Source organism: Bremia lactucae (assembly GCF_004359215.1).
Source record: "Bremia lactucae strain SF5 chromosome Unknown BlacSF5_NotPlaced_4_SHOA01000001.1_737238bp, whole genome shotgun sequence".
In the NCBI taxonomy this organism is placed as follows: Eukaryota; Oomycota; class Peronosporomycetes; order Peronosporales; family Peronosporaceae; genus Bremia; species Bremia lactucae.
Genome location: NW_027152016.1, coordinates 580529 through 590779, shown reverse-complemented (window position 1 = coordinate 590779; position 10251 = coordinate 580529).

Genomic DNA, 10251 nt, shown 5'->3' with positions numbered 1-10251 from the left:
TGCATCACAAAATTTTGTGAAACTCGCGGCTCTAAGAAAGAGACCGGCGATGTTTGAGTCGCTTTGCCAGGATGGCAAGCGAGAAGAGGCGACCGTTCGTTTAGCGAACGGCGCGCTCGTTAAGTCTGAGGGAGTTCAGGTAGAACTCGCCTTCAGCTTTAGTGACTTCTCTTGTAAAGAGAAGTTCACAGTGCTAGGAATGGAGAGTCCGTATGACCTCATCCTAGGCATGCCATGGTTGGCAAAGTACCAACCATGGATAGACTGGCGTACACGCACAGTTGCGAACTCTACGCAGGACACCGGAAAGGATGTGCTCCTGCGAGAGGCCTATGCAACTGATGTCGTGTCGAACACAGTTGAGGGTGCGTTGACGGGATGTCAAACGTCACCAATTCCTACCCAGCTCGTGGAGACTGAGGTAGTGAATAGGACGATGACAAGTAGTCATGCGTCCGAATGTCCTGCACAGAGCCGAGAGCCTGTGGCAGTAGACGGCGAGCTGACAAGAAGTCATGCGTCGCATAAACCGGCACAGTGCCAAGAGCCTGGTGCGGTTGGAAGGGGTGCGTTAGCCGGGAGAGCAACGGCACCCGCTTCCCAGAAAAAGGTCGTGGTAACTCGAAGAACGAGTACCCGACAGATTATGACGATCAAAGGCACTTTGAAACGAGTGACCTTTGGATCAGTCTCTAATGAAGAGGACGGGCCTTCGAACGAGGTGTTCGAGGCCGTCAAAGACGAAATTGCGGAGGCATCCTCAGTTGAGGTGCTCCGGCAAGTCTTTAAATCTGCCGAGGAGATAGTAAATCTCCCGGAGATGTCGTGGGATCTGTTCCTTGCCGAATTAAAGGAAGGAAAGATCCACGAAATAGTCGCACCAGTTCCAGAAGAGAACTTGGTGGACTGCTGCTCGTCGTCCACAATGGACGAGAGCGTCCTAGAAACGGACAAAAAGAAGCGGTACGCTGCTCAAGGCAGGGATGCTTTGAGAGACAGTCCGTTCTTTGAGGTTCTGTTGTAACATCGCGATGTTTTCCAAAAAAGAAGTGCCGAGCCGCCAATCAGCAGATCGGGGCATCGGGCATGAGATATACTTCGAACCTGGCACCAAGTATTATGTGACTAGGCAATGGACGTTGCCGAAAGAACAAGTTTCCTTTGACAAGCAAGCCAAAGCGGGACATGTGCGTGAGGGCAAATCGCCTCGCTGCAGCCCGACCTTTTGTGTGCGTGAAGCCATAGGTGGATGGCGCGTGGTACATGCTTACAATAAGCTGAACACGGCGACCATACCGGCGCAAACGCCAATCCCGCGGATATATATCTTGTTGAACTCCATTGGAAAATCAACTATCTTTTCCGCGTTGGATTTGAAGGATGGCTACTATCAGGTACTCATGAGAGAGTCCGATGTAGCAAAACGGCAGTAAGTTCCCCAAGCATGCTTTGGGAGTGGCTTGTGATGCCCCACGGTTTGAAAAACGCACCAGCGACATCCAACCGAGTGGTGGCTCACGTGATGCGTCAGCACCGTGCCTACGCGCCTCATTACTTTGACGATGTATTCGTGCATAGTAGCGCCGAGGACGGGCTGAGCGCAATAGAGTCGCACAAGCGTCATTTAGACGCTGTGTTGCAGACTTTAAAGGACGCCCAATTGTACGTCAACTTGCAAAAGTGCGTCATAGGGGTCCCCGAGATACCTGTGCTGGGCTGCATCGTAGGTCCACATGGTGTACAAGCAGACCCAGACAAGGTAAAATCTGTAAAGGAATGGCCAACACCACGACACATGAGCGATTTGCGCCAATTCCTAGGGTTCTCTAGTTGCTAGTTCTAGTACAGCAGGATTTATACAGAGCGTACTTAGCTTGTCTGATCTCCTTAAAAATGATGTATAATGGTATTGGTCGAAGAAAAAATTAGATGCGCTCGCGTCAGTAAGCAATGTCTTGTTGAGCCACCGGTCTTGGCACTGCCAGACACGGATAAGCCCTTTAGCGTCGTCTGTGATGCAAGCAATTTTGCAATCGGCAGCGCCCTCATTCAGACGGATGACGCCACCGTTGACCGCGTCATCTCTTACCGGCTTTTAAAAGCCGCGGAACAGTGCATGTCAAGGAGTTTCGTTTAATTAAGTATACTATTGTTAAGTTTCGAGCACACCTATTGGAAACCAAACCATTTGTGGTTCCTACGGATCACGCATCACTGCGGCCGCAATAAAATCACCGCACCTATCGCCTAGAATGGCAAGATGGCTTACACTCTTCTCTAGATTTAATCTTAAAGTTGGCTAACGCGTTATTGCGTTTACCAGACTTCGAGACAATACAACAGATAAGTATGTCTAGTGCTAAGGCACAAGTTGAGTTGTCAACGTTGGTAGCCGTGAAGGTCTACCATATGACAAGCTCGTTATCCTCTCATATACAAGAGAACTATAGTCGGGACGAAAATTACCGCCTGTCGGATCACTTCAGTGGGTGAAAGCTGTCCCTTCTGTCGCATCTGAAGGCTAAGCTGAATCGCTTTTGCCACAGCGATGGCCTTTTATGGCATCAGCTGTCACATTATGATCCCTTGAGAATCTATGTGCCTCATGAGACAGATCTTAAGCTGGGGGGTACTTCACGAGCTCCATGATACATCCATTGAGTGGACGCCTGGAACGTGAAAACATATTCTTACGAGTGTCAGAGGAATTCTGATGGCCACACCTATAACGGTGGGTAGTCAACTTAATTCGCTCCTGCAAACATAATCAGCGCATAAAGCCTGCACCGTCGACAATGCTCCTTTGAAGCCACTAACGTTTCAATGGATTGTTGAAAGTCAATCAGTCTGGACTTCATTTTGGCATGCCACCTGACCCAAGGGTTGGATGGGGCTCGTCGTCTTCATCGACAGGCTGAGCAAATGGTGCAATTCAACATCATGTAGCACCACAATCACAGGCAAGGAGGCAGCTCTCTTGTTCCTGGATCATGCATCCCGACTAGACGGGATGCCCGAGTCCAAAGTATCGGACCGGGATCCACGTTTTACGTCTGGTTTTTGGCGTCCTGTGTTTGAGCGGCTAGGTAGCAAACTCTTCGTCGTTCGCAGATCAACCCCTGACCGATGGCCAAACGGAACGAGCCAATCGGGTCTTGGCGGAGGTGTTGCGCCCGGTAGCGACTTTTGAAGAATAAAGCATACAATTGCCCTTCTGGAGTCCGCTATGTCCAAGCCAGTACGATTATGACGCCATTTTTATAATCGGATTACGCTATCCTCTGACGGCAGCTCGTTTGTGTGCAGCCCGAGTCCTAGTAAAAGATATTCCCTCGCCACGCTCGGTGCGACAGAGAGACATTGTTTCGTCAGCATGACGATAACTTGTGAAGGTATCATGTCAATGACGGAAACTTGCCCTAGGGACCTTGCCGGTTTACTAGTGGTCAGTATGGATTCACGGCAAAAAACGCCTGTACTCCTAATCAATAACGATGTTTTGTAATTGACAACTACATCATATGACCGACCACTCGGCGGTCTCATAAGCGAGTTTGATGATAGAAGCATGAGCAATTGGCCATCACACGAATAGTACGTGACGCGATGGCAAGCACGCAGGACAACAAAAAACAATGAACGCTTGAAAGTAGGAAATTGGTACCTTTAAATACTGCTACCGTACCTTAAAATTCAAGTTGTACTTGCATTTTAAGGTAGGGTAGCAGTATTACGTACTAGCTGCCGCGTTTTATCCGGATGTTTACGGTGGTCAATGAGGTTGGAGACCTTAAATATAGCTCACACTGCCACCGTATGTAAAGACGCAAAAAGTTGAGCGTCGATCGGGTAAGAGGGTTGAAGAAGGTAAAAGACTCTTAGCCTTAATGATTTCTCCCACCGCAATATGAGCTTGGAGAGCGGGGATATCACGCGAGAAACGCGGATCCTTCAGCATCAGCTTTTCCAAAAGGTCCAGCCGAAGTTTCAGTCTCTGGTTACTCTGGCGATCCTACGTGTAAATATCATGGAGATCCAAAATCCCGATTCGACGTTCTGCAGTGCTCAATGCCTGCGACTGAACGGAAGCGGGATACGCTGCCGCGAGTAGGCGAGCGAAATTGTCGCTCTTCTTGAATGCTACCTGCACTAATGGATGCTGCTGGCAACCAACGCTTCGTTGTTTGTGGCTGGTTGCCTGCCGCTCCGTACAGCCGAAGCTTCCAATCCCCAGCCAGTGGACAGCAAACAAGAAGAGCTTCGACTTCTAAAACCAGTCAACGCCCTGCACGTCGTCGTACCGGGTCTGGTGTCTGTCTATGAGAAGGAGCATCACTTGTCGCTCCGCTAATTCTGTATGGGCTAGCAGGAGCGGCGTGATAGGTAGAATTAGGAGGTACAGTGCCGCCCATGATATCTGTCACACACAAGCGGGCAAAGTTAAGTCGCTGCGCCGGTGTTTCGCCATCTCGGAATGTGGCTGAAAGCGGCGCAGGAATTTTGCTTCGGAATGGTCACTTGATTCATTCGAATGCAACACCACAAGGAGCGGGAAAACAGGCCAGCCAAGTGATTCCCGTTTAGACTTCCATGGACTGTAGATGCCATAATAACGCCAGCGAGGTAACTGTCTCGATGACGTAAGTCCACGCTTTTCTTGCAACCTTGGGCGTCTCCATTTTAGGAGCAATGGTTAAAGTTTGGATGGTCGACTCATTGTAGTCAACAATGAGCGACGGATCTGCATCCTCGCTGCGAAAGTGGATGGATCATTGAGTCCAATAGCAGCGCGACAGCAGCAGTAACTGTCGGCATTGCAACTGAGGCACTACGCGACGTTGGCTATTATCGCTGCGCATGCGCTTCGTGCGTGGTTGTGTGTGTGTCTTCGCAGACGACCCATCAGCTTTGCCCTGCTAAGGTGGCAAGTCAGGCGCCGTGTGATGACAAGGATATTGACACACTGGCTGCTAAGAGTACTAAAAGCGGTGTGTAAAGCAGCTCGCCGTCCATTACCTTATCTAACAAATAATAAACCTTTCTTAAAGAAGACGGGGTGGTGTAACGGGCCAAAGTTGCCCTAAGTTACACGAACCCATTTAGTACACTTTGTGTACTTGAAAATGGAATGATCAATTACAATTACTTCATGCATAGTACTAAGATCTGTGATGCACAAGGTGACCGACCCCCATATGTATGCACATAGGTGTATTCAGATGAGAAGGAATGACGGCTAGCGTCATCCGTATCTGAGGTATTCAGCATAATACGCTCGCAATGAAGGGTTGTTTATTTACAGAGGTGCCATCTATTGATGGGATGTAACAGTTTATATTTAATCAAATTAATATAAATCAGTTTTGAATTACTTCCTAGTTATAAAGTATGCACGTGAAACCGGGTTACCGCTTCCGGGACTACACTTGTCATAAGGGGCTTAGCTCGTTGGGTGAGGTCGCTTGGGTTAATTATCTCAATGCACGTAAGAGAAAGGTCAAACCGCTCTCTTATTGTGCTTGAAGCGATGTACATAATGAGAGCGAGGCTGCTAAAGAAGTGTTAGCCTTCAACGGACAGCTGTTGGCTCTAAAAACGGCGCTCTCTCAACACTTTGCGGCCAGCAAGACCTTGGTGACCTATTCACGCGTCTAATATTATATCTGCGACGAGTACGCTGAAATTGTTATTACAGCCACAGAAGAGAGGACGGAATCTCTGCCTCCAGCAGAATCTCTCACAAAGTCATATAAAGGCTGTTCCCACATCTCAACGAGGATCCATAAATTTGCATCAACTCAATTCCTGGCTAGTTCCTACAATGACAGCTCTCGCAAATTTAAGCCATGCCGAGAGGAACGCCTACTGGGATGATGTCTTGAACGTTCTCCTCAACTCATTTTGAAAAGTCCATCAAGGTATATGAATTTGATGCCGGTCTTTTGGTATCTACGGACTTAAACAAGAAAATAATTGTGCTCCAAGTGCTGACACGGAGACTTTCAAGCAAAAGCGAAAACGACGACGTATTTAAAGGAATCTCAGAGTACATCGATACTCTATTGGTTGCATTTCAGCAAGCCAAATTATCACTTTCCGACCGAGATCTCTTGTGTGCTGATCTTTCTTGTAATTTTCCTATTATTGATTATAGTACTAGTCAACCTGCACTGGTTACAGTTAAGGTGGGTGCCTCGACTTCTTTACGTATACGACGTGCCGAGAAAAGTCTTATGTAATTGAAGTCTTAGCTACTAAGGGTAAGCTTGAAGATTCTACAACTAAAAATGAAACTGTATCAAAATATTAAGTTCTTTCAAAATAATCTTCTATCCACTGGCTTTAATATAATAAGAGCTAAATATGCAATGCGTCTCCTTGCGCGATGCCTAATCTTGTCTTGTAAAGACTGGCGGTGATCTAAACTTAAATCAACCAATTAATAGAACCTATGTCTTGTCGCGGCAATATTACCAAGTTTATTAATATGGTAACTAATAAGACACAATTAATAAAAGATAATAACTTGTAAATTTTATGTATAGCTTCTCATTGGAAATATTTTTATTATCCTCTTCTAGACATAAATTATGTAACGGGACAACCCGTCATATCATCCTGCTCAATCAACAGCCACTTGGGTGACTGATGTAGAATGACAGAGAGTAATAGTATGACTCTCTCTTGAAATCAGCAATTGTTAATTTCACTTTAGTTCCAACTTTATATTGCGCATAGCTTCGAAATCCGCCAGCTTAGCCTGTGAAGCCGCAAAGCTCGCAGCTGCACGGCTCAGTGCAGCTGCTAGTGATGCAAATGTTTCAGTAGACGCAAATGCGTCTGCTGTTTGGAGTGCATCACCTGCTACTCCCATTGTAGGTGACTGGCATGCGTTGGCGTGACCGCCCGACACATTGGTTACTGTGAAGGCCTCCGACTAACCAGGGGCCACGTCTGTAACGAGGTGTATCGTTACATGAAATTAACACTTAAGGTTGTTAATTTATATATTATCGAAAAGGTAGATAATATTTGGAGACTATTGCTTTATATAGTAATGCTCGGAAATCTTATCCATAAATAGGTACAAACCTTTATATCTATTTATTCCGCAGACTAATCAGCTATAAACGTAAAAGAAAGAGAGAGAGACAGAAAAGATTTCAATTGCATGTTTAGTATTAGCTTATAATTAAGTTAGCATTAACAGATAGAAAGAAGAGAAACTTAATTATATTAATACAGTTTTCATTTAACCCTCTCTAAGCTAGTTGTCTTAAAGTGAAGTCTTTCTCTGCACGTACTAGCAGACGTAAGGCACCACTTGCAACTGAAGCAGTGTGACGTGGACTTGTACTGGAGCAGTACAAGTCGTAGTGCCCCGTTACACCTGATAGCACTTTGTAGTCCGTCCAAGGAGTGAGGTCGAGTGAATGAGTTCGACCGTAGGGAGCGATGCCACCTTGGCCATGCTGTCCGATTTGGACAGAGATGCCCTCCATTCAGCCATAACCAAGTTCATACAACATGAACTTGACGAGGTGAAAGAGAAGGTAGCCTTGCTGAATCAGCAAGGCTCTCAACTGGCAGAACTGTTGGGGTTACAACAGGTACAGACCTCTGTACCTGGGATGACGCATACGCGTCGTTCCGAAGCCCTAAAGATTGACATCTCTAAGTTTAGGGGAGTCGAAGAAGACTCCCTCCAAAGATGGTTTGTCGAGTTGGACGATGCCTTAAGGGCACGTTACATCGGCGACGAGCAAATGCAAGCCACATTCGCTTAATCAAATTTGGCAGGTCGTGCCAAAACTTGGGCATCCTTAAGTTGCGCGATTCATATGCCTCTAAGTCGCTAGAGGCTTTTAAAGCCCGGCTCAAACAGACGTTTGAACCGCCTAGGGCTGAGTTCAGAGCTTCTGAAACTCAAGCAAGGCAAGCATGATGTTCACAAATATGCCCAGCACATACGACTCTTAGCGAGTTGTACTACAAATAACCTAGTCCATAAACACACGTTGATTACGGTGTTCATGCCTCGCTTTTCGAGCGCTAAGCGATAGCATCAATGCTATCGCTGCCAAAAGTTAGGACACTACGCTCATGAGTGTAGTGCCCCACGCCCAGCACCGAAAGGTTCTGAACGTAATTTTGGACCGTATGCCAAAACGGGCAACGGTCGCGGGTCCGACGTTGTTGCGAAATCGCAACAGCGAGGCGGACCGCCAAAAAACGGTCGGGGTCAGTAGGGGCGCAACGCCCTACTAATCCAGCTACCTTATGAGAATTGCAAATCTCTTGACTAAAGTTGCTCCAGACACACAATCACTATGTGTTTCTGCACCTAAATTGATCCCTCGGCATCCTGTGTATAAGAAACCGAGACATTAAATGTCTTGGTTAATAACGGTTCAAGAGTAGGCGCTTATACTCTTGATCTGTATGCGCCTCCGAAGTTAACTTCGGAGATAACTCAATTACCAACCCTAGAACCTAAGCGGTTCTTGAGAGATCTGCATTGTGGTAAAATCAAGCAGATCTGCGTACTCGTCACTGAGGACGATTACGTAACCGACATTTGGTCAGCGGTAATTTTTGCAGAGAACAAACGGGTTCTCAGCAGCTCATCGATGGACGAATGTGTCCTCGATGTGAAGAATCGGATTGAGAGGTATACTACTCAATCCTGGGAGTCACTCAAGACAGAAAATCAATACCAGAATTTAGCAGAATTCAGGGATGTATTCCCTGAAGCAGTTCCGTGCGAGTTGCCTAAGGATAAAGGCACTCGACATGAGATCGAGCTCAAACCGGGCTTGAAGTACTGTGTCATGAAGCAGTGGCCACTGCCTCGTGAACAAGTACTTGCGATCGATAAAGAATTTATCGATCGATTGAAAGCGGGATATGTGAGGAAGTTAACCTCCCCACATAGCTCTCTGACCTTCTGTGTGCGAAAGGCCACAGGAGGGTGGCGGATAGTCCACGCATTCAATAAACTGAATGCTGCAACGGTACCGGCTTAAACACCGATACCTAGAAAATACGGAATCATAGATGGCATGTCTAAGAGTACCATCTTATCGTTTATGGATCTGATGGATGGATTTTATCAGATCCTTATGCGAGAACAAGACATCCCGTACACAGCAGTGAGCACTCCCAGTGGGATGCTCTGGGAATGGCTAGTAATGCCATATGGGGCTTAGTGCAACATTCGATAGATGCGTAACGAATCTGTTGAGACCGGTGCGAGAATTCGCTCTGAGTTATTAACGGTGTATTCGTCTATAGCCGGACTTATGACGGAAAGACGGACGTGGGAGTTCCTTAAAGTCACGTTTATTCTAAAGCATAAGTTGTACGCAAATCTCAAGAAGTTCATATTCGCTGCAAGCGAAATACCACTTCTTGGGTGCAACGTCGGTAAACACGGCGTGCGCCCTGATCCCGAAAAGATCAAGGCATTTACCGATGGTCAGTTCCAGTCGATGTCAAGGGACTTGGAAAGTTCCTGCGTATTTGCATAAGTACTTCCGCAATTATGCCGAGATGACAGTTCATCTCTCTTGTCTTTGAAAAAAAGACGATAAAACGCTATGGATCGCCGATTGTCGGCATTCCTTCGAAGGTATCAAGCAAAGCTTGATGCAATCGCCCATCTTCGCGATTGCAGATCAAGACAGACCATTCCATGCCGACCCGATTTCGAGCCGGCTGCGCGTTCCAACAGTGAAAATAATCCCACTGTTGCAACACTCATTTCAAGTGTTCTGTCATCAACCTTGTTTGATGACTTAAAAAAAAGCCTACGAAGAAGATAAGGGTCCGTTGCGTTTATTGGATTATCAGATAAATGCATCCGATAATACTTTTTTAATATTTACCGGCTTTATATCGATCGTCATCCGATCGATACACAACACGCAACGGCATATTGTATTTCACAGCCCTTGCAGGCGACACTCCATCCCAAATCCCAATGATTTGCGCTTGCGCATCATGTATGAGCGTCACGATGCACCAATAACTGGGCATCGTGGACGTGAGAAAACTTAACTCACAGTAAGTCGCGACTTTTATTGGCCCCGCCAGTATCAGTTTATGCGCAAGTACGTTCGTGCTTGCGAAGTATGTCAACGGGTGAAGCCCAGCCCTTCATCCCGTGCACCTCTCCAACCTCTACAACTTCCAGCAGAGTGTTGGCAGTCCGTATCTGTGGACTTCGTCTTCGGATTTCCCGAAAACGAC